Source organism: Salarias fasciatus, chromosome 9 (assembly GCF_902148845.1).
Source record: "Salarias fasciatus chromosome 9, fSalaFa1.1, whole genome shotgun sequence".
Taxonomy (NCBI): domain Eukaryota; kingdom Metazoa; phylum Chordata; class Actinopteri; order Blenniiformes; family Blenniidae; genus Salarias; species Salarias fasciatus.
In genome coordinates this window covers 776,674-801,684 of record NC_043753.1, presented here as the reverse complement: position 1 = coordinate 801,684, position 25,011 = coordinate 776,674, and the positions used below count along the sequence as shown (strand labels likewise).

General features: G+C 54.8%; 5 non-coding genes and 1 pseudogene across 5 annotated transcripts; 3 read left to right on the top strand and 3 right to left on the bottom strand.

Annotated features, from left to right (window-relative positions):
* LOC115394657 (SCO-spondin-like) overlaps positions 1-25,011 on the bottom strand; it is a 136,523-nt pseudogene that overhangs the window by 103,930 nt on the left and 7,582 nt on the right.
* trnas-aga (transfer RNA serine (anticodon AGA)) lies at positions 2,922-3,003 on the top strand. Its single transcript has one exon. It is a non-coding gene; the product is annotated as a tRNA-Ser (tRNA).
* On the bottom strand, positions 4,821-4,902 carry trnas-aga (transfer RNA serine (anticodon AGA)). The gene has a single exon. It is a non-coding gene; the product is annotated as a tRNA-Ser (tRNA).
* trnas-aga (transfer RNA serine (anticodon AGA)) lies at positions 5,652-5,733 on the top strand. Its single transcript has one exon. It is a non-coding gene; the product is annotated as a tRNA-Ser (tRNA).
* Positions 6,150-6,221, top strand: trnaa-ugc (transfer RNA alanine (anticodon UGC)). The gene has a single exon. It is a non-coding gene; the product is annotated as a tRNA-Ala (tRNA).
* trnas-aga (transfer RNA serine (anticodon AGA)) lies at positions 6,531-6,612 on the bottom strand. The gene has a single exon. It is a non-coding gene; the product is annotated as a tRNA-Ser (tRNA).

Genomic DNA, 25,011 nt, shown 5'->3' with positions numbered 1-25,011 from the left:
GTAAGTGTCTTCTACCTGGTGGAGTCTGTGTGGAGCTGCAGTGCTAGAAGCCAGTCTGTTCTGACTTTCTGGAAGATCCTGCTCAGCTGTTGCTCACTAAGCATCTGGCGGAGTAATGGCGGACAAAACGAAACCTAACTCAATCAGACCAGCCGGAGCGCGCATTACGTCATTCCTTTTCAAAAAAATGTGCTGCCGGACCGGCACTGTGACTTTCAAGTGACAATTTAGCGCTGTTAGAGGTACTTGTAATGAATATGTCAGGGCACATTGTACACATCATTAAAAATGTGTAACATATCTATGGTGGAAAATAAGTATTTTTAAAGTTGAAAAACTCCTTAATGCACCTCTAAGGACCTGGTAAAGGTCCTGGCTGCCCGGTACGAGCTGCCTGGACGGAAACATTTCTCACAATCAGCCGTCCAACATTTATATATGATAGTTAGAGACGAGGTTCGAGTCCTGCTGTGGACAGTACAGGACAGGCCGACAGTTATTCCTTCACAGCTGACATGTGGTCGTCAGTCAACAGGACTCCATGTGTGTCCCTGGCCGTCCACACCGTGACACCTGAGTGGAGACTCCAATCCAAATGCCTCCAAACAACGTATTTCCCTGAGAGTCATACGGCGGAAAACCTCGAGGCGGCGCTCAGAGCTGCACTTCAGGACTGGCAACTTGGCGAGAAAAAACTTTCAGCGATGACCACTGACAACGCCGCCAACATTGCTGCCGCAGTCCCTGATTGGCCGCGGCCGCACTGCTTCGGCCACAGCCTCAACCTGGCCGGCACGAATGCACTGCATGACCAGAGGCGAAGAGCCGAGCGCCATCGGACTGTGCCGCAGCATCGTCGGGGCCTTTTCACTCAGCTGACGTCAGAGAGAACGCCACAGGAAGCAAGTGGAGATGGGACTCCAGAACAGTCTCATGACGGGAAGCAGAAAGTTGTTCCTGAATATCTGAATCTGTTGTAACATAGGCGAACTAACAATAGAATCATGGGCTTATTTATTTATTCATTTATTCATTTTTTTATTCATTCATCCATTCATTTGTTTATTCATTCATTATTTAATTCATTTATTCATTCATTCATTCATCCATCGGCAGGACTGCGCAACTCGCTGGGGGTCAGGAAGGGTCTGATCTTCCTGATGTTGTAGAGGGCGTAACGACAAGACTGAGAACCTGAGGCCACGTGAACCTTAAAGGTCAGCAGGTCATCCATCATGACCTCCAGGTTTCTGGCTGAGTTTGTGGCACAAGTCAGCTGGAGTGAAGTTGGACACTGATCTGAGGCTGGACATATGGACAAGCTGGAAAGACCATGAGTTCAGTGTGAGACAGGTGTAGCTGAAGCTGGCGTTCCTTCATCCAGGTGCAGATATCAGCCAGACCTGCTGATCAGCTGAGACTGTCGTGTCGTCAGGTGGAAAAGAGAGGAAGAGCTGAGTGTCGTCAGCATACAGTGGTAGGAGAAGCCATGAGGTGGTGTGCAGAGAGAAGAGGAAGGGGCCAAGCACCGACCCCTGAGGGACCCCTGTTGATAGGCCATGTGACCTGGACTCCTCCCCTCACCGTGACACTCTGAAGGATCTGCCAGTGAGATAGGACCTGAACCACAACAGGACAGAACCTGAGGCCGAGGTCAGAGAGTGTGTGCACTGTGTGTGTGTGTTATTCGTTTCTTTTACTTTTTCCACTTTTTTATAAGCTGCTCTTGTTTTGTTATTCAAAGTCGTTCAGGCTGTAATTTAATTGATATCGGCACATTCTGCATAAAAAGGGTTAATTTAATTGTTGTATTTGCACTTTTTGCACTAATAAAAGTTCTTAAAGCTGGGGTTGGCGATCTGAATGAGATAAAATGATCTTTATGACCCGATGGGAAGCAATTCATAGTGTGTTTTTAAAGTAGAGCGGAAAATATCCGCTATCTACAGCAGGAGGAAAACGGGAAAAACAGCAACCAATAGTCTTGCCGGGACACCTTTTCTTAAACCAATCAAATCCCTTCGCCGTTCGACCTGCCCCCTGCGCGTACATGTCAATAGCGTGCACTGACCCAGGTTCAGTGCGGCGTAGAAGGACGGAGCGTCGTTGCAGAATGGTGGAGAAGAATGTTTGGGGCTTTACTAACTGTTCAGTGCGCCGTAACTTGGCGTAGTGCAAATAAAGAAAAACGAACAAACCAAGCGCTGAGGACAGGCTACGCCAGGAACGCACGGGATGCGGAAGTGCCGCGCATGTCGCCAACGTCTCCGCATCTCTGCTCCCAACGGGAGCTCGTCCAATGGGGTGGGAGCTGGGCGGAGCTAGGCGGAGTCTTGGGGAGATGCTACATTCGTGCTACATGCTAGTTTTCCAAGATTGCTTTAATATTGTGCACATTATGTTGTGTTGTTTCATTATTAGAGTTTGGTGTTCAGTTTCTGAACAGTCAAGCCAACAACTGGGTGTGAAATGTGAAGCTGGGTTTTGCGTTTGTTTGCCGCTGACGGGAGGCGGTCGGCTCAGAGAATATTCTGCTTGGTGTCGTCTTGAAGTGCAGCTTTTCTGGTTTCAGAGGAGACCCAGCATGTTGGGGTGGAGCGGACGGATCTGGTGTTTTGTGTTCGGAGGTGCGGGTGTCGGGGGGTGGTGAATCGTTGCATACTGTATGTATTTTGAAGTTATAATGAATCCGAGTCTTTTTGAAACGACTTCTCAGCAGCTGAACATTTTGGTTTCATGAAGTAAAGAGTTTTGGAGTTTAATAAAGTTGAACTCACTGAGTATAAAAGTGAATGTTCTCTCTCCAGCTGAATCTTGTCAGTTGTTCTGGCTCTTCATGGAGCTGGTTTATTGTGTTGACGTACTGCGACTTTCTCTGGATCACTTGCTGCTCTGAGCTTCACCAGCAGGGGGACAGCAGGGTTGTCGTGGCCGAGTGGTTAAGGCGATGGACTAGAAATCCATTGGGGTCTCCCCGCGCAGGTTCGAATCCTGCCGACAACGTGAGCTTTAATCATGCTGAACTACCCCGCAACTAAATAGTTAAAAGTGATTATCTGTTCTCACAGAAGTGAAATCTGCTGGTGAAGCTCAGAACAGGAAATGATCCACACACAGAAACATGATCAGATATTATGTGGAGTCGTTCATTTCCCTCCGACACTCGTCCATGATGGATCACAGACTGGAATCTGTTGTAAATCATTCACATCTCCTCCAGTCTGGAAAACAACCGTCAGTCTGTGAGCTTTTCCTCCATCTGGAGATTCATGGGAGACGTGGAGCTTCAGAAAATACTGGAAAGATCAGGTTTAGTTCCTCAGGTTGACCACAAGATGGCAGCAGATTAGAGATTAACTTCCTCACAGTGAGGTCAAAGTTCATCTGAACCCTCCAACAGACAAGCAGCAGCTTTTCTGAATTCTAACCGTTAAAACAGAGTCTGAGTTCTTTCAACTTTTGTTTCAGTTTCTCACTCCAGGACGCAGAAGCACAATTTGTGCTCCAGTACAATCCTGACTTTGTGAGCAGAGCTGAGAGCTCAGTGTGTTGAGTGTGAGACGATTCTCAGCCAGAACTGAACCTTCAGAACTCAGACGGCGTCACCAAACCAAACGTCCAAAACCAGCTGGAAAGCTGGAGATTTTCCAGAGCAAACAAAGCGACCGGTCTACAAACAAGAACCAAGGAGTCGACTGCATGAGCCAGTCAGAGGACGAACGAGAAACCTCCACGGAGCAGAGAGTCAGGACACACAGCCAGCTGAGGGGGAGGAAGAACTGTTTTCTTATGGAAGGGTGAAGAAAAACGAACTGAAAAACAAACTCGTGCAGTGACGTGGGAGAAGGGTCCGAACTCGCCTAAACTAGTTAATTATTAAGTCTATCAGCATGAACTGCAATTAGATTAACGACTTCCACTCTGTCTCAAAACGCCATTGCCCCGCCCCCTGCTACCTCTCAGCCAATCACCTGCTAATTCACTCCGAAGGTGCACTCAGGTAAAATCAGGAGACTACAGAACATCATCCGACCTTGAACAGCGCTGAAATAACAGCAGAGACGTGAGAAACACAAGTTCCACAAATAAACCGTCTTGGGGTTTCCCCGCGCAGGATCAAATCCTGCCGACAACACAAGCTTTATTCATGCTGAACTTTCTCATAACTCTAACAGATAACAATACGTGGTAGATGGATCCTATTTACTGCAGTTTCAACTTGAATCAGACGTTCATTTGTTCTCATCGGAGTGAAATCTGACCCCCGATGCACACTGGATGCGGTCCGGCTGCGGTCCGGCTCCGGAGCCCTTGCAGAGCTCCGGTCTCTTTCTTCAAGGATCCTGTTTTTCCGCACGCCGCAGCCCGACCGCATCAATTCAGACAGAAGCAAGTCGGTGCCGGAAGGAAACGCGATACGTGTTCCAAAATAAGTGACTTCAAAATCAGGCCAAATCAAGCGTCTTCTTTGAACACGTCGGACGGGTTGATGAAATCATTATGCGTTTATGACGTTTTTTTAATCATAAAAATACAGTTTTAACGTGTGTTTTCAACCGAGATGGCGGTTTGGGCTGCTTCTATTGAGTAAAACAGGTTTAATATTGTCTACGGGGGATCGTGACAGATCTGGCAACCTTCTCCAGCGGACTGCAGAGACACCGCAGGCGGTGTGAATCACAGTGCTGCGGTGTACCGGACCGGAGCCGGACCACATCGGCCGTGTGTTCATTCACTGTAACCAGGACAGGACAGCTGACCGGTGGATTTACAAGAACATTTTTCACTGTTTCCAGGAGGTTCGGCATGATTAAAGCTCACGTTGTCGGCAGGATTCGAACCTGCGTGGGGAGACCCCAATGGATTTCTAGTCCATCGCCTTAACCACTCGGCCACGACAACCCTGCTCTCCACCTCCCAGTGAGGAGCTCAGAGCAGGAAATACGTGGTCACACTGTGACGTGGTCAGAGATCAGATTTAGTTCCTCAGTTTGACCACAAGATGGCAGCAGATTACAGATTAACTTTCTCACCTTGAGGTTAAAGCAGCTTCTGCAAAGGCTGAACTTCAAAACAGTCTTGGACACTGTGGGATTGCGCCTACATATTTTCAAGTCAGTTGTTTTGGCGTTTTTCATACTAAGCACAGAATCAAAGAACCAGGTGGAGTCGGCCGGACGGAAGTCCTCGGCTCCAACAGCGTGAGCGGCTTTGAGATGTGGTGAAGAAGCGTTCGAGAAACATGATCTGAGGTGCTGCTGTGAAATGTGAAGCTGGGTTTTCCGTTTGTTTCTAGTTTCAGAGGAGACCCAGCATGTTGGGGTGGAGCGGACGGATCTGGTGTTTTGTGTTAGGAGGTGCGGGTGTCGGGGTGTGGTGAATCGTTGCATACTGTATTGTTTTTGAAGTTATAATGAATCCGATTCTTTTTGAAACGACTTCTCAGCAGCTGAACATTTTGGTTTCATGAAGTAAAGAGTTTTGGTGTTTAATAAAGTTGAACTCACTGAGTATAAAAGTGAATGTTCTCTCTCCAGCTGAATCTTGTCAGTTGTTCTGGCTCTTCATGGAGCTGGTTTATTGTGTTGACGTACTGCGACTTTCTCTGGATCACTTGCTGCTCTGAGCTTCACCAGCAGGGGGACAGCAGGGTTGTCGTGGCCGAGTGGTTAAGGCGATGGACTAGAAATCCATTGGGGTCTCCCCGCGCAGGTTCGAATCCTGCCGACAACGTGAGCTTTAATCATGCTGAACTTCCCGGTAGATAAATTGTTAAAAGTGGTCATCTGTTCTCTTAAAAGTGAAATCCAGACGGTAGTGTGTTTACTCACCGTAACCACTGAATGAGTGACGGGACACCTGACTGGTGGATTTACAAGGATCCGTTCCACAGAAACAGTTGAATTGTTTTTGGCAAACATGACAGCATCTGTTCTTCCCCTCAGGTTCCAATCCTGCCGACTACGGCAGTTTAAATAATGCTGAACCTCGTCAAGATAAGTAAATAGATCATTACCGATCCCAACTCCCACAATCAGAAGTTACTCATTAACTGGATGTCCCAGGTCTGCCCCCTCCAACCGTCCCCTCCCCGTCCCCTCCCCGTCCCTCCCCTGTCCCTCCGTCCTCTGCATGCTCACTCACACAGAGGGGATGTAGCTCAGTGGTAGAGCGCATGCTTTGCATGTATGAGGCCCCGGGTTCAATCCCCGGCATCTCCAGTGACGGAAGCTTTTCATTTTAGTGTCACTGCAGTGACAGAAGAAGAACACAAAATATTCATCTGGTCTGTTCTGTAACAGATTTGTGCTGTTTTGTATTTTCAAGCGGGACTTAATGAGATGTTTTTCTGTAGAATAGAGTGAAATCCAACCATCTGTGAGTCACTGGAACTCTGGACAGACGCTGTGTTCCTTTAGTGTAACGAGTGAATGAGTAACAGGAAACCTGACCGGTGGATTCACCAGGATCCACTCAGCATTCACTGCTGGTCTATTTTTAGCAAACATGTCACTGCCATGAAAACCTTCCGTTGTCGGCAGGATTCGAACCTGCGCGGGGAGACCCCAATGGATTTCTAGTCCATCGCCTTAACCACTCGGCCACGACAACGCTGCTGTCCCCCTGCTGGTGAAGCTCAGAGCAGAAACTAAAACATTCCTCTCAACTGATCGAAACTCTGCCTCCACCATCTGAAGCTCCTCTTCAGTTTATCAGGAAGCCACCGGGGTCTCCGAACGCAGGTACGAATCCTGCTGACCACCTCAGCAGTACGAGGACTGTTTGGTGAAAGATCTGAAGGTCAGAGGGAGGGGGGCAGGAAGAAAATGATTCGAGCTCGAATCGCGTCTCCAACATGGAACGATTCAGAATCGATTCTCATTTTCAAAAAATCTATTTTTTTTGCGGGTGTGCCTTCTCAGCCACTGCCGTGGAGGCACGCAAGCCTCGTAGCTGCAGAGCACTGTAACAGAAAAAGAAAATCCAACCTTTGAATCCAGTCTTTGAAAGCAACCACTTGGAAACACTTGGATTTTACTGTCGACCCGGCCCGGGGGAGGAAAGGGCTTGACGTGAATCACGCCATTCGCAGAGATTGTAGCGGTAACGTAAAGCATTTTAGGAATACTTCAAATCCTCGTTCTCACCTGGAAAGACATCACCCGGAGATAATACGGCGAACAGAGCGCCAACACGACCAGCAGCTGATCAGCGCACGCTTCACCGCTTCGAAAAACTGCCACACAACCGGCAAAGAAGGTAACGAAATCCACCGCTTGTTTCATTGCAAAAGACCCCGAGCCTTCAGCGCAGTGGAGGGACACGACTTCTAATCCATGATTAAGACTACCGAGCACGGTGTGTCACGCCTTCACAGACACTGTTGGACCCGAAACTCACGGACAGACGAAGCTCAAGGCCAACGCCACCGGAGCAGCGCAGGACTGGACTCTCCAGTCCTGCAGACCAGGACCATGCAGGAAAGCCACCCTGCTCGAAACGCAGCCGGCGTTGGTGATTGATCTGACATGCCAGCTGCTCTGCAGCTTGAGGAGAATCTAACACATGGACCTTGTTTCTGCCTCTGGGCTTGCCAGAAGCAGGACCTGTCCAGAAGTGGAGGTCCTGGCAGCTGGCCTCAGCCGACCCATCTGATTCATTTCACTACAGCTTTATTCCTTCGATGTGGTGCTCTGATAACTGTGAGAAGATGAAGTAGCTTGACTGTGTTTGTAAAAGTTAAAAAAAAACGCATGCAAGCAAAAATAAATCACACATGCTGTCTTGGATTCACCTCGGTGTGTTTGCATTATTTATCAAGAGGTTGAAAAATCTTTATGTGCTCTGCTTTCATGCCAGCAGACCAGAGAAGATCCTGAAATCCTGAGAATCAGGATCTAGTCAGAGAAGCAGCTTCATGATCCTGCTGTGGGTCTCTCTGTCCGGTCACCAGCCACGGCAGCATTTCTGCGTTTGACCACCAGGGGGAGTGACGTGTAGAAAAGCATGTAGAGAAGACAGGTGTGTGAGTGGGACAGGTGTGTGAGTGGGACAGCCGTCCACGGCTCCTCACCTGTATCTGGTCCTCTGGCCCCGCCCACAGGACAGGCTGCACGCCGCCCAGCTGGACCAGGAGCTCCACACGCAGCCGGCCCGGCAGCTGTGGTTGCTGCAGAGCAGCCGGCCGTCCCGGCAGCTGCAGTTGTTGCAGTCGGCCTGGTGAGAGCTGCCGGCCGCCCACACCTGGCCCAGGGCGTCCACACAGTCGCACTGCCACAGGCGGACGCACAGGCCGTCCTGCTGCAGCTCGCCTGCACGCACGCACGCACGCACGCACACACACACACACACACACACACAAAAAGGCAGGAAAAGGTTTTCACTGATCCTCATTAAGAACATGTCAAGTTCAGAGTGTGATTCTCCAGTTAACACCGGCTGGATCAGAAATGGGATTTTAACAAACACACACACACACACACACACACACACACACACACACACACACACACACACACACACACACACACACACACACAAAAAGGCAGGAAAAGGTTTTCACTGATCCTCATTAAGAACATGTCAAGTTCAGAGTGTGGTTCTCCAGTTAACACCGGCTGGATCAGAAATGGGATTTTAACGCACGCACGCACGCACGCACGCACGCACGCACACACACACACACACACACACACACACACACACACACACGCGGGTACCTGTGGGGCAGCGGCAGCCCGGCTGGCACTCGGCGCTGTCCTGGCACTCGATGCCCTGCTGGAGGTCCGAGCAGCGCTGGGGACACTGGTTGGCGCAGGAGACGAACTCCTGTCCCGGAGGACATCCGGCCTCGTCTGGAGACGCAGCAGCAGACGGGACGGTCAGGACATTTCCCATGATGCCTCAGTGAGAGCGCAGAGACGCTCCTCAGAGAAAGCCTCTGCTCCTTCAGGTCACGCTGGATTCACCAGGTCACTGGAACGTCTCGCCTACAAACAGCCGCCTGGGTTCATCTGGTTTATTGTTATTTTAAATTTAAGCCCCGTGTGGAAGTGAGAGTGAGAGTGGACCGGCGTTTAAAGTTTAAACTTAACCATTTAAATCAGACTCTAATGCCAAGTGCTGGTAGTTTATGATGATTCTTTGATTTTATCTTTAGTTTGCAGAAAATGTTTTCTACCTTTTAATTTAACTGACTGTCATTTACATTAAATGACCCCATTTCTATAGATCTATGTTGCAGGTTTGTGATTGTAAAGAACAACTTTACTTGGCTTAAACTGAAAAATACATAAATAAATATATAGTATACTTGGCCGATACTTATTAATGATACACTAAAACTAAAGTAAGATACAGGGTTTAAACATTTGTGGCTCATGTCTGGGTCTAGACAGTAGCCTGTTCAATACATTCTCACACATATTGTTTCTCTGGGTTGAACTCAGCATGTTGCTGCTGCTGCTCAGCTTTGAGGTGGAACTGGTTTAGCTGAACCTGATCTTTCACTGCAGTGTCGTTAACCCACACAAAGACAGATGAACACTTGAGTTGTCCTTAAAAGCAAATCTTCACACCAGCATCACCGTCATCCTGATGAAGGTCTGGGGTTTCATTTAGTTCCTATTTTTCATTTATTTTCATTTGTACTTGAGATATTGCTGATATGAAGATTTTACATGCTGTGCTACATTCTGGAGGCAGTTAAAGATCTGAGTAAAGTCCAACCGAATCCTTCAGAGTCTTACTGCCTGCAGGGAACGCCACACGCAGGAACACCACATTTACATTAAATGACCCCATTTTTACAGACACACGTTACATCTCTGGAATATTCCAGTTCACCACAGCCTGTTCTCAATAAAGCTCCCTCCTCCTGCAAGAACAACAACAAACAGAACATGAGCAGTGCAAGGAGAGCCGCGCTCACGCTAACGAGAACTTTACACATCAAAATCAAACCCAAGTCAACCGTCCATGTTCAGCCGTTTTCTCCCGACTCACCGCCCTCCACGGGTCGGGTGTCCAAGAAATCCTCCCAGCAGCAGCGAGCAGAGTCCTCCGACGTTAGCATGTAGCTTTAGCATTTCAGCATGAATCAATCATTTCAGTAGAATTCAAAATGGCTGATAATGATTTAAAAAAAAGAAGTTGAAAAAGGTAAAACAGCTCAAACAAATAAACGGACTAAAATACAAAACTAAAATGCTAAAATGCCTCAAATCAGGACCTCCAGAGACCCTCCAGATCCTCGTGCTGGTTCCACGCCTGTGTGTGTGTGTGTGTGTGTGTGTGTGTGTGTGTCTCACCGCAGGGCCTGGTGTTGCAGGGCTTCACCTGGTTCTTCTCGCCCTCACACTTCCTGCCCCCGTTCTTCGGGGGGGGGCTGGAACAGGACCGGGTCCGGATGGAGCGTCCGCCGCCACACGGCTTATCGCAGCGGGACCAGGGACTCCAACGGGACCAGCCGCCGTCCACTGGCACGCACACACACACGCACACACACACACACACACACACACACGCACACACACACACACACACACACACACACACACACACACACGTTACCATGGAAACGGAGTTCTGAGACTGGACCCTCAGAGGAGCCCCCCCTCACCTTTGCAGGGCCGGATGTTGCAGAAGCGGTTCTCCAGGTTCCCTCCCAGGATGTCTTCGCACCAGGAGCCGTTGAGTCCCGGTCCCAGGAAGGTCCGGACCCTCTGCTGCTGGCCCACCCGCAGGACCGCGAGCAGGACCCCCAGTCTCCCCAGTCCGTCCAGGAGCAGTTCCTCTGGGCGCAGTCCGGCCCCACACACCCCCCTCCAGACCAGACACACAGCACGGTGGTCAGACGGCGAGCCGGACCGGTCGGGTTCCGGTCTGGGTCCGGGGCGGACTCACCTGGGCACTGCGGCAGGTTGCAGGGTTTCTCCTGCAGGGAGCTTCCGGAGCAGGGGGGCGTGGCACAGAGGCGGCGCCTGGACTTGGTGGCCGGGCGGAGGGCGTCGGTGCAGGTCCGAGAGCAGGGGGTCCAGGAGGACCAGGGGGAGAAACCCGTCGTCCTCATCTGACCAAGACCAGCGGAGTCAGAGGAAGGGTCCACACATGGAGGACCTGCAGAACCACGTCTCACCTGTGGACGGCTCCTCCGGAGACACGACGGCTGGGAGGGGCAGACAGCAGAGCGTCAGGGAACAGAGCCGCGCAGCCGCATGATGCCGCCGCCCGCCGTACCTGGACAGTCGGGGGCCTGGCAGTACGTGTTCTCCAGCCGGGGGCCCCGGCAATCCCTCCCGCCGTGGGCCGGGGCCGGGTCCGTGCAGGCCCTGGAGCGGGTCTTCAGTCCCAGACCGCCGCAGGACAGCGAGCAGGGGGTCCAGGGGCCCCACGGGGACAAGGCCCCGTCCACGGGACAGTGCTCCAGGGAGCAGTTCCAGCGGCCGTGATCACAGACACTGCGGACCAGAAGAACCAGGACCAGAACCGGAACTGTGACACGACGAAGGAAGTACAGCTTCGTTCAGTTTCTGTCTCCGTTTCTGTCACCCAGACTGGATCAGCAGGAAGAGGTTCTGCAGGAAGTCCCGTCTGAGCCAGCAGAGGAGCGGAGAACGTCAGGATAAAGATGCGGTTCTCACCAGGCGCTGCAGTCGTGCTCTAACGTGTCTCCGGAGCTGAACTCCGCCCACTCAGAGACGTTGTGGAACAGCGGCGGCGTGGTGGTGGACACGGCGCGCAGAGCGTCCAGCAGCTCTCCGTCCACCGCACACGGACACTCCTGCGGGACACAGACGGACTCAGCTCCGCGGCGGCCGGACGGCGGCGGCGCCGGGACGCGGCGGCGGCGCGCCCACCTGCAGGACAGACGTCCCGGTGCTGGAAGGCGTGCGGCGGACAGTGGCAGCCCTCCTCGCAGCCGTCCGAGTAGCAGCCGTCTCGGCCGCTGACCTGGGAGCAGCTGAACGGGCAGCCCTCGCCGCGCTCGCACTCCCGGTACAGCCGGCCCGGAGGACAGCCCACGTCTGCAGACCGGGTCCAGGGACCGAGGGGGACACAACGGAATTACTGCACAACGGAAACCACGACGACGGGACGGGAGGTGCGATGAAGGCGAGTCTCCGGCAGCGAGGACGCCGAGACGCGTCCAGCCGCTCACCCAGACACACGTGACTGTTGCAGGTTTTACTCTGTCGACTGAATCCGCTGCAGGGCGGCGAGACGCACAGCCGAGACCGGGACTGCTGTCCCCCCCCGCAGCTGACCGAGCAGGACGACCAGGAGGACCAGGAGGACCAGGGGGACCAGGGGGACCAGGGGGACTCTGCAGGGCACAGGGAGCACGGCTCAGTGAGGGGCTGCTGGGACGTCCAGGGAGACGAGACGTGTCCCGGCCTCACCGGAGCAGGGCTGGGCGTTGCAGCCGCTCTGCTGGTCGTTGTCTCCCACGCAGCCCCGTCCTCCGCTCTGGGGGACGGGTTGTCGCAGAGACGCTTCCTGAACCTCAGTCCTCCTCCGCAGGGGACCGAGCAGCCGGTCCAGCCGCTCCACTGGCTCCAGCCGCCGTCCACTCGGCAGCCGGGGACAGAGACGCAGTGCAGGACGCCGGCCTGGCAGGAGCTGGGGAGGAGACATGACGTCTTCAAACACGGGACCACCCGAAGCGTCTCCTGGACCCTCAGAAGTCCCGGTACCAGTTTCTACAGTCGCTGGCGATGTTCTCTCCGGGGTTCAGGGTCTCCCAGTCCGCTCCGCCGGGCCAGACCCGGGACGTGTTGGTGGGATCCGGACCACCTGCAGACAGAAGCGAGCGATCACAGAGCGGCCGGGGATCCGTCGCAGCTTTGGCTTGCCTCGCGGGCCGAGCGGGGATCGAACCGGTGGCCGAGCCGTTGTGGTATCTGCAGCGGCACTCGTCGCGGTCCACGCACGCTCCGTCCTGCAGCACCTGGTCGCCGAGGCAACCGCAGCCCGGGGAGCATCCGGCGGGGTCGAGGCACTCGGCGTCGCCGTGCAGGTCGGAGCAGGAGCGGGGGCAGGGCTTCCCGCAGGACCAGCGGTCCACGCCGCCGCCGCAGTCTGGAGGACACACGGGGGGGACAGGGGGCAGAGGTCATGACCCGAGACACACTGAGCGACTCGGGTTCAGTGAACGGAGGGCCTGACCCCCCCACCGGACGCCCACCTGAGCAGTGGGTGGAGTTGTCCCGGCAGCCGCGGGTCTGCCGGCTCGCCCCCAGGCAGGGCAGGACCGCCGAACCGGGCCGGAGGACTGCTGCAGTCCCGGGTCCGGGTGGACGACCCGGCACGCCGTCACACTCCGACCACGACGACCAGGAGCTCCACGAGCCGTGAACTGGAGGTGGGGGGTCAGAGGCTGGAGGTCAGACCCGTGCTCCTGCAGAGACCCGGTGGACCCCGTCTCTCCCGGTACCTTGACAGAAGGCGGGTGACGGGACAGCTCTGCCTCTGGATATGGACTCCGACGCCGCCGTGGGTGTCCTGCTCTCCGGGACACGGTTCCCCTCCGGCCCGGGGCTCGGGGCAGCCGCAGCTCCGGTACCGGCTCACCGACCTCCGCCCCGCAGGGTCCGGGAGCAGGGGGTCCAGTCGGAACCACTGGCACCAGCCTCCGGACACTGAGGGACACACCCGTCACTTCTCTGGAGGTTCCAGACCTCCTTCAGGTCCAGGACCGGCGGACTCACCTGGACAGGGGTCCGAGGAGCAGTTCAACCTCCCAGCGTCACAGGTACTGAAACACACACACACACACACACACACACACACACACACACACACACACACACACACACACACACACACAGTCATCTCTGAGCGTTCTTGTATTTCTATCCTTGTCGGGGCCAAATGTCCCACAAGGATAGCAAAACGTGGAACGACGTGCCTTGTGGGACCTTTTTCCGGTCCTAAGTAGGCGAAACAGTGTTTTCTTGACCATGTTGTTGTTACTGAAAAAAGTAAAAGTGCAAAAACATTTCTTTAGGGTTAGGCTTTGTTGTGGTGTGGGTTAGGGTTAGGGTAAGGGTCAGGGTTAGGGGCTACACATGAATGGGAGTCAATGGACGGTCCCCACAAGGATAGAAATACAAGACTGAGCGTGTGTGTGTGTGTGTGTGTGTGTGTGTGTGTGTGTGTGCATAGGTGTCAGTTTAGGGGGGGACGGGGGGGACGTGTCCCCCCCACTTTTTGCCAGGGGTATTTTTTTTTTTCTCCACCTCACACAAATCCTTCAGGTGCAGCCATTGTAACCCCGGTTATTTTCAGTAGTTTAGAACATTCCGACGCTCCTGAACGCACCATCCGCTAGCGGCCGAGACGCAAACAGACGTTCACGAGGACTTTTTTTTAAAAGTGCTGCTGCTCTAAATATGCGTCCAGCCCAGTGGAGCTCCGACCCGGACTTAGCGCTTTCTTCTGCAGCAGCTGTGGTGAGTTTGAATACTTGGTTGCTAGTTTAACGCTGTGATTATCCCAGGTTATAAACATCTGCAAGAGGCGGTAGTTTGTTTTGAAAAAGTGGATATGACCTGAAGAACTTTACTCTCAACATGCTAACAGCAACATTTTGAGGCTGTTTGGGATCATTCTAGCAGAACCTCAGCTGAAGTTCATCATCATTAACAGACTGATCGTCCCCGTGGGACCTGCTGCTTTTGATTAAAAAATAAATGCGAGTTTTATTGAAAGATATGTGAATAGGGATGAATTTATATTTTTATATTTGAACTGTAATGAGGAAGATGCATCAAAGATGCTTTAATTCATGAAGGAAACACAATTTATTTTAAGATAAGTTTAAACGTGCACACTTTAGTGAGACCTTTTTTCATATAAGATGCCTGCCCCGTGGTTCACAGCTCGCTGGACATTTAACACTGAACATAGGAAGCTAACAGACTCAGACACTGTCTGTTGTGTCCTACAGGTCCAGATTTTCTAGGCTACAAGGTCAATATCTTCATTTATAAAGTGCCCAAAACCATTGTCCTGCCGTTCTGAAGCGCTAATGAAGACATTACATTTGTCCTCCTTGTCCGTCCTCCCAGCTGGTCTCTGTGGAATGGCAGACAGTCACACTGCTGAGCCTCTCCTGGGACATCGTGGAGCAGGAGCACAGAGAACTGAGGCTTCTCTCTGCTTCGCAAGAGAACACTGAACCACCAGCTAGAGCCGGACCAGGGTCTCCTGATTAAATACGTACACATTACACTTCCATTGTAACTAGTAATCTGTAACCTGGGAGATGACCTCAGTAACTCTGATTTTCTTATTTCTTTCTTTCTTTGTACAGATGTCGCCTCTTCATTCACTTGTTCTGCAGCTCTGTGTTTATTTCTGTTGATCTCTGCCCCTGGACAAATAAAATAATGGAAAACCCTCCTGAGACTGATGGTTCTCTGTGTCTGACACACCCTGGATGTTCAGTAATGTTTGTTCTTGTGTCGATCAGAGGTGTCAAGAAAGTACTTTCCCATGCCATGTTTTCCATGTACCCAGTCAGTTCTGGAAGAGCTGGGCTGATCGTGATCACCTGGGCCCAGAACTGTTTGTTGCAGGTGATTCAAATCAGCCCAGCCCTTTGTTAACTGACTGGGCACAACAAAACATGCATGGGAAAGTACTTTCTTGACACCTCTGGTGTCGATATTTCTTTAATGGGTCCAGAGCATCTTTACCAGGACAGAGACATGTCAGTGTGTAGATTTGGTTCATTAGTTTGATCAGTCTAAAGTAATCTGAGGACGTCGGATGGTGATTCTGAGGATAACAGACTGTCTCCTCTGATGTCGGCTGCTTTTCTTTCTGACATGTTGCCTTGTGATCAGGTCTTTCCTCAGATTTTAGCAATGAGAGAAGGAAACAGAGTGACTGGCCGTACGCAGGTTGTACAGGAGGCAGTGAACGCAGCACAGCAGAATCAAACCTTCCATGAAACACCAGAGAGCAGGAGAGGAAGAGGTCACGTCAGAGTTTGGCTCCAATAATTAAAGCTAATAATATTAATGATAATAAATGTTTCCAGCCTCCCAACAACAAAGGTAAGACAGTAACACTTCATGTTGTACTTCCTCTGCTGATTCACCAGGTTTTGTGGTAAACTTGACAAGGCTTCATCAGACTGATCATTGTGGTGTTTTTGTTGTGGGCTGCGTGTTTTTTTGTAATTTTTCCATTTACTTCCCGGAGTTGCTACGTGTTGAATGTTCGATTTGACTGGAAATGGATGGTATGGTTGAACTCAAGATTCATCCAGTCACAGATATTATATGTTCTGGTAACAGCCTGTGTTCTAATGTAACTCCAGCTGTCCTCCAGTGACCCGAGGTTTAGTCTTTCATTCTAAATGCTTTAACCTCATTCCTATTTGTGATGAATAGAGTTCAGTGGTTGTTTCTGTGCTGTCCTTGAGCTGTAAATCCTGTTGACAAGTAGATGATATAACTGACATGAAGCTGATTTAACCATGAAGTTCAGCATCAAGTCTGTAATTCATATGAAAGTTTCAGGCCAGAGGATTTTATTCAAAACTTGCCAATTGCCTACAATGTGAAATAATTCTCAGCATCTTAAGGCAGCCGTACAAAAGTAAATTCAGTTATAGTCATCATCTCAAGCGCCTCTCAAAGCAGTGGTGACTGGTCATTAGGGGCAGGTGGAGAACAGCGCCACCAGGAGGCACCAGAAAGGACTGCAGGCAAACTGTTGTAATTTCTTTAAGATTAACTGAAATATCTGCTGCTTCAAAGAGACCGAGCAGTTTTTTTCGACAAGTGTGGCTCAGACTGCAGCGTCATCTCCAAACTGAGAGCTGATTGGCTGCCGCCGATGTAGGCGGGTCCTGATTAGTGACTGACAGGGAGCGCGACAGTTCGGGGCTGCTAAAGCTAAAGCTAACAATCGGAAATCAAAATGAAATGAAAGTCATTGAAAGTTGATCCAAAAGAAGAACCGCCGTGCGCCTCAGCTTTGGTGAGTGAAGCACATACTTATTGTCAGCCTGTTCAGATGTACATACGTACATACATACGCATGCACACAGCTCCAATGTGCTTTTTGCCAGTAGTTGCCCCCCCCCACGTTTCAAAACAAACTGACGCCCTTGTGTGTGTGTGTGTGTGTGTGTGTGTGTGTGTGTGTGTGTGTGTGTGTGGGTGTGGTTGTGTGTGTGTGTGTGTGTGTGTGTGTGTCTCGGACCAGTTGGTTGCAGCCGTCCGGGGCCTGGTGGTCTCTCCGGGCAGCAGCCTGCGTCCAGAGTCCAGGTCCAGGCAGGTACAGTCCGTCCTGCTGCAGGCAGACGCTGCCGTTCGCAGACAGAACCTTCCCCCCCGTGCAGTAACAGCCGGGCTCACAGAGCCACTGGCAGTGCTGGGGGGGGGGGGAGGAGGAGGAGGAGGTGAGACCGGAGGATGAAGGTGTGGACTGACACTCGGACTCGCGGCAGAGACTCAACAGCCAGGTCATCACAGGAGCGAGGACAGACGGCCACAGCTGCTGAACGCTGTTCCAGGGACCTGGAGCAGGGTGGGACTGAGCACACGCACACACACACACACACACAGTATAAACTCTTGCCCCCCTGCTCCCCGCAGAGTCCCCCGTCCTCAGGCCGTACCTGGACAGTGGTCGCGTTACACACCGTCACCTCGGTCCCGCAGACCCTCACAGTATCGGCCCCCCCCCTCTGGACTGGGACTGTCGCACTCCCTCCTCCGGCTTCGAACCCCCCCACCGCACGACTTGGTGCAGTGGCTCCATCGGGTCCAGGGTCCCCAGCCCCCGTCACCTGGACACGGCAGACACACTGCTGATCCCCGGGCCCCGCCCCCCCCAGAGGAGTGTGTGACTGACTGAACTCACGCTCGCACGGCGCCACCACGCAGACCTGGTCCTCCCGGTGGGGGCCGTCGCACGGCGGAGCCCCGCCCACTCGCCGCGGTGCGGGACAGAAGCGGTACCGGGACCGGAGACCCGGTCCACAGGAGAGGGAGCAGGGACCCCAGGGGGTCCAGGAGGACCACAGAGTCTCGTCTGCAGAGTGCGTGTGGACATGGGGGGGGGGGGTCAAACACCGCTGCAGACCATCGGACAGGACACTGTGAGACGACGTACCGGCGCAGGCCACTCCGGAGCAGTCACCAGCCGCCCCGCTTCACACGAGCTGAAATGAGAACGAGGAGGCGCCGGACCTGATTCGATTCCCCGATGGAGAAGAACAAAGACCCCACACCAAACCCCCAACCCCCAACCCCCCAACCCCCACCCCCAACCCTCCCAACCCCACCCCAAACCCCCAAACCCCCCAACCCCACCCCAAAACCCCCAACCCCCACCCCAACACCCCCAACCCCCAAACCCCCCAACCCCCCAACCCACAACCCCACACACACAGTTGTTACAGCCTGAGGGGACGGCGTCTCCTGGCTGGTACTGCTGTCCGTCCTGCAGGCAGCGGCAGTCCGACTCCTGGACACACACTCCGTCCTGCCAGAGGGAGACACTGAGGTCAATCCTGTGTGTGTGTGTGTGTGGGTGTGTGGTGTGTTGTGTGTGTCTGTGTGTGTGTGTGAGAGAGAGACGGGCGATCCGGCACCTGCTGCAGCGCCCCCTGTGGACACCGGCAGCCCGGCGTGCAGTTCCTGCTCAGGCCCCACGGAGACGTCGGCGCAGGAGACGGGACAGTGACGCACTGCGTCCACTGCATGCCGGCGGGACACTGCCCGCGCCCTGCCACTGCAACCCACACAACACTCACAGCTCACCACTCCGTTTCGGCGTCCACAACAACACACACTCAGAGAGACACGGCGAGACAGTGGGGTCTGGTACCGCACGGCGCAGGGTTACAGGCGCTGAACTGCCGGGCGGTGCCGTGACCCGATGGGGCCCGGGTTCTGGTCCGGTAGCCTCCGCCACACGTCAACGAGCACTGGGGACCAGGGGTCCGGGACCAGTAACGCCTTAAAACACACAGGAGGGTCAGAGGGAGTTTTGCAATACCTCAGAAATAAAAGAGCCTCAGTGAACAGGCTACCGTCACTGTGTAATACCACGTTTCTGCCACTAGATGGGGTACGTATTGAGCGGTCTGCAGAACAGAAGCAGCTTCGGCAGAAAACAATGCCACCTGGAGGACAACGTGGAGAAGCCACTTCCTCTCACCGAAGCAGGGCTCGATGCTGCAGGTGTCCATACCGACCCTGTCCCCCCTGCAGGGACGGCCGCCGACGCCGGCGGCGGGTTTGTCCCGAGCGGTAACCGCCGCCTCCCGCCCACGTCCACACGTCCGGCTGCAGGAGCTCCAGTGAGTCCAGCTGCTCAGCCGCAGTCCACTGAGGACGGGACGGGCGGGAGAGCCCATCAGACGGGGGTGAAGCGTGCAGGGAAGGGGGCCGGGAGCCTCAGTTTGAATCACCTGGACAGGGGGCGGAGCCACACTCCATTTCTCCATTATGCAGGAGCTGTTCGAGAGGAGACAGACACCAACCTCATGAGGGGAATTCGGGACGACGGAGACGTCTGTTTGCCGTTTCCGTACCAGTTGTTGTCAGGCGTCCGCAGGCAGGCTGGACCCGGCCGGGTACGTCGCCCACTGGTGGTAACAGGGACACTGCTGCAGCGCCACGCAGCTGCCGTTCAGCGGTAGAACCCCGCCGGCGCAGTAGCAGCCGTCGTAGCACACCGTGGCGCACTCCACCTCGGCGGAGGTCATGTCCAGACAGAGGCGGGGGCAGGCGCCGCCCTGAGCCCGGCACTCCGCCGCCGTCATGTAGGACATCCCGTCGGGACACACGCCTGAGACCGGGGAAGAGCAGAACCGCTTCAGGTACCGGTATCCGGCACCGCTGGCCGGAGCGCCGCGCGGCGCGTACCTGAGCACGGCTGGGAGTTACAGTCTCCGGTCTGGATGTGCGGTCCGGGGCAGCCCCTCCCGCCGTGCCGGGCCGCCGGCGACCGGCACCGCCGCTCCCGGGTCTGAACGCCAGAGTCGCACTGGGACGAGCACTCGGACCACGGCGACCAGGCCGACCAGGCGCCGTGCACTGGAGGGCAGAAACACAACACGGTGAGCGGCGATACCGCCGCTGACCTGCAGGGGCGGAGTCCAACGTCCCCGAGACGTGCCTGGGCAGTGGACGGTGTTGCAGGGCTCCTGCTCCTCCGTGTCTCCGTCACAGGTGTGGGTTGACCACAGCGTCGAGCCGTTGCAGCTGCGAAACCTCCGTCTGAAGCCCACCTGGTCCACGTGGTTGAAACAAGGTCTTGCTGCAGTCCGACCAGGCGGTCCACTCACTCCAGGCTCCGTCTGGCGGCGCTGCACCGGACCCGGACAGAGGGTACAGACGGGACAGAGGGGACAGACGGGACATTCAAATCAGCTTCAAATGCTTGAAGACGTCTGTAATTGCAGAACGGCGAGCTGGGAGTCCGTGAATGCCGTACCGGGTTGACAGGAGGTGGAGCAGCGTCGGGCCTCGGAGGAGTCTCCCGGGCAGGGCCGGACCCCAAACCGAACCCGCCCGGGGTCAGCGCAGACCTGGGGGCCGTGGAGAGTTCACGTGAAGCGGGCCGCTCAGATGGGCGGAGCGGGACATAGCGGGACGTAGCGGGACGCCCCACCTGTAGCGCTGCTGCAGGCCCAGGCCACAGCTCACGCCGCACGGCGACCAGGACGACCAGGCGGACCACTGACAGGAAGTCATGCAGCCGGACGGGTCGCAGGACACCAGCCCGTCCCTGCAGGTGCTGGAGGAACCACAACAAGCAGGTCTGGTTAAAATATTCCTGCTGCGTCGCGTCTCGTCCAGCCGTCTCTCACCAGGTGGTGCACTCGCCCCGGACCGCCACCTGGCCCGGCGGCAGCGTCCCGCCGTCCCACTCGCACACACACCGGCTGGAGTTCACACAGCGGCCGTCCTGCAGGAACAGACCGGGCGGACAGCGACACCCTGGACACACAGCGCGGTTCAGACCCGGGGATCAGAGAGTCAACACACACTGACCTCCTGGAGACGCGGTCTGGGAGCTACCCGGGACGCAGGGGGCGGAGCAGTTGTCGGTGGAGCCGAGCTGTGAGCAGGTGGGGGGGCAGGGGTCCGCCGTCCCGGCCCGACAGTCCTCCTCCGTCACCAGCGTCATGCCGTTAACGCAGCCTGTGGGCGGAGAGCCGAGAGGTGAGAGGCTGCAGACCGACGGGTGACAGAAAGAGCCCGGCGGCGGCGGCGGCGAGAGCGGCGCCACCTGTCTGTGAGCCCGTGTCTTCGCCGCCAGGGCTGCTGGTTGCAGCTCTGGCTCTGCCGGCTCATCCCCTCAACAGTCAGGCCTCCGTTCTTGGGGGGAGGATCGGAGCAGCTCCGGTTCCGCTGCCGGACGCCCCCGCCACACCGGAGTCACAGTCCGACCACTCGGTCCAGGCGGACCAGAGACCGTGGACTGCAGGAGAAACAGAGACCTGATCAGCCACGGAGCCTCAGTCTGATCAGGGAAGCAACCCGTCAGTACTGCCGGGCTGTGGTGGAGGACGCGCTGGACCGGGACGGATCAGGACCTGGACAGGCCCGAGGGAAACAGGCTCTGCTGTCGAACTGGGCTCCTCCGCAGGAGCCGCCGGGCAGAGCGTCCCTCAGGACGTCCCTCTGCCGGAACGCAGAGCCCAGACCGCAGGACACGCTGCAGGCGCTCCACGCCGTCCACGGAGACATTGACGCAGTCCACTGCGGGGACAGACAGCAGAGGACGTGAGGAACCGGCTCTGTAGCGTGACGCCCGCCGGATTCCCGCCGCAGTACCGCAGTCGGCCTCGTCCGAGCCGTCCAGGCAGTCCCTCTGCAGGTCACACCTCGGTACCAGGTGGACGCACTCCCCGCTCGCACAGCTGAAACTGCTTCAGAGAGCAGGGGCTGGGCAGCGGGGTGCGTGGCGGCGTGACGGCGGGCCGCGGCGTGCCGCCTGCTGGCACAAAGCAGGAAGTAGCAGCTTCATTCTTGGATGTTAGAGGAACCCGCTCCTCCCTTGCCCTTCCTACCGCAGCGGTCCTCATCCGACCCGTCGGCGCAGTCCCTCCTGCCGTCGCACACCCGAGAGGCGTCCACACAGCCGGACGAGCGGCAGGCGAAACTGACCCGCCACGCAATGCACCCTGGGTAGGCCCCCGTCCCGGAAGGTGGGGGGTGGTGACGGACGGGGCTGCGGTGAGAGAGGAACTAGTTCACAGCCTGCCCGCTCCTCCGTCAGCAGAAGAAGACGCTCCGCTCACCTGCTGTGGTCTGAAGGACCAGGTTCCACGGGGCGCAGCGGGGTGGTGGCGCGAAGCCCCGGGTGACCTGTGGTGACCTCTGAGGAGCCACGAGGAGGAGTCCACAAGTACGACCACAATTATTCAACCACACTTTTAAAAACCCGAAATCATGCTATTTTGAACAACACTTCAGAACAAATGCTGTCGCTATGTCCAACTTTAGTGTTCTTCACTTGGTGTGCAGACTTAGCTTCTGCTTCACTGTGATGATTATTATCCTTACAGAACCAAGAGTAGCTCAAATGTATCAATAAAGGTTCAGGAACTGTAAAAAAATAATCATTAAAGAAGCAGAACTGTTGAAATGATCACTAAATTGAAAGTAGTAGTAAAAAAATGCAATCTTAAAATAGTAGTGGCATTTTCAAGTATCATTAAAGTAGCACAAACAGTTAAAAGTATCAATGAAGTATCAGAAATGGTTGTTATGGACTAGAGAGAGCAGTAATGGTGAAAATGTCCAGACCAGCGGAGGAGACGTTGGCGGCTCGGCGGGTGTGTCGCCAGTCCTGGTCTTCCTGAGACGCTGGTCTGGTTCTGCAGGCCGGGGGAAGCCTCCGGGGGGAGCTGTTCCTGTTCAACACACCACGCTGTGAGACGCTGTCGCCGGTCCGTGAACCCGGGCGGCGGGCGCGAGCGGCGGCGTTACCACAGCTCGTCTCGTCCGAGCCGTCCCCGCAGTCGGACGGCCGTCGCACAGCGCGGCGGCGGAGACGCACTCCTCGCTGTCAACGCACGCAAACCTGGCCCGGATCGCAGCGCCGCGCCTTCCCGCCAGCGGAGGGCGACGTTGCTCCGACTGCTGGGAGTCACCAGCTCGTCTGAACAAAGGAGACAGGAGGTTCAGAAAGACCGAGGCAGCGATTTGACGAGAAACACAAAGCTTTTCACGTTCGATTCAGGTCAGAGCCGCCGAAAACACAAGTTTATATGGAAAACGGCTCCCAAGGTGGAACTGAAAACATTCTGTCTCCATGGAAACGGGAGGAAATGAGCATCATTTTCAACGTCGCTGTGTAAACGAGAGACTTTTCTGGAACAAAAACAAGAAAACGGTGTGTTGTCCTCAGATGAATTTCACTGAAACACTTATGAGGGAAAGACAATAATTCAGTGTTGATGTTGTTATGCTTGAGTTTAAAGTCAGAGGACATCAGCTTTATGAGGCACAGTCTGACACTCATGCTTTGCTGAAGTCTGTTTCTCATTCATATACGATGTGTAGTTTAGAATTACTGGGTATCACACCTTCCAATGAGAAACCATCTTCAAGAAAAATATACAGTTTAATGTTTTTTTAAAGGAAATATAAACCAATAATAGTGAGTATCACGTTCATCTGTCCTGACGAATGTCCACCTGCTCCCATGGTTAGAGCGGGGTGTGGTGTCATTAGACAAACCAGCAGCACCACTAGTGGCTCAACATGAACGTTACCGTTTAAACACGAAACTTTTCTGAAAGGAAAACGCACGAGCGCCGTGGTGCAGCCGGGCTCCGGCTCTCGGGCTCCTCCAGCAGTGCCTAACCTCCCTGCAGCCCAGGATCTCCACCCGCAGGTAGAAGGTGTGTCTGAACTCGGTGGGGATGAGCGCATGTAGCGGGCTCGAACAGGTGCCCCAGCCAGCGGGTCACGGGCGTCCTGCCCACCATCCGAACCATCGAAACACCTGCGAAGAGCCACGCGGTGAGACGGAGAGGCTCCGGGTCCGAGGGGAAGCCCAGACGCCGCCGCACCCACCCTGGCGGGGCCTCCGGGGGTCTCGGCGTAGTCCGTGAAGACGGCGCCGTGCAGGGCGAAGGCCAGCCGGTACTTGGTCAGGTAGCCCCACATGCGCTGGCTGCCCTGAGTCACCAGCCCCGACACCCAGGTGGGCTCCAGGAAGTCCACCTCGAAGTACGGGTGAGGGTCGGAGGGCAGGGGGCTCCACCCGGGCTCCATCACCTGACTGCAGGCACCAGAGGGGAGGGACACTCAGAGCAGCTTTCCCTTTCAAAATAAGAGTTCCAGGACGGAACGACTCCGATGGGCGGGGCCGCACCGTCACTCTTCCTGGTTCCAGAGCCAATCAGATGTGAGCTCAATGTGACGCAATATTACTGACTGCACTTACTGAATGCAATACGTAGAGTATTGCATTACATGGCGATATCGCCACCTATTGGGGTATTTTCCTACTGCGACCCAAGTATCGCGAAGCAGATGACGTTGTGAGGTCTGGCTTTAACAGGATGGTGCTGCGCTGCGGTGAACTGCGGCGTGTCGCTCACACGTTGGGTACGATGTTGAGCCGTCCGGCGTCGGCCGGGTTGTTCTCTCGATGCGACGAGGAGCTCAGCTGACCGTAACGGATCCTCCCGTCCTCCAGGCCCAGGGGGGCGGAGCAGACGCCTGCGGCAGGCGGCGGGCGGGGTTAACGCCGGCAGGACAGAGGTCACGCTACAGTCGGCCAAAACAGAGACTCACCACGGTAGCCTGGAACGCCAACCTGTGGACGCAACACGAGTATATTATTAACTCTTAAACCGTGACATGAGCTCAGGCTGGGATCTAAAATCATCACGTTACATGAATATTTTCTCATTTCTTTTTCAAACAGGAAGTGGCGACGCTCGTCACATCTCTATTATTAATCAAACAAACACAATGAAGTGGCTTCCTTCAGGGATTGTCTTTCAAAATAACGTTG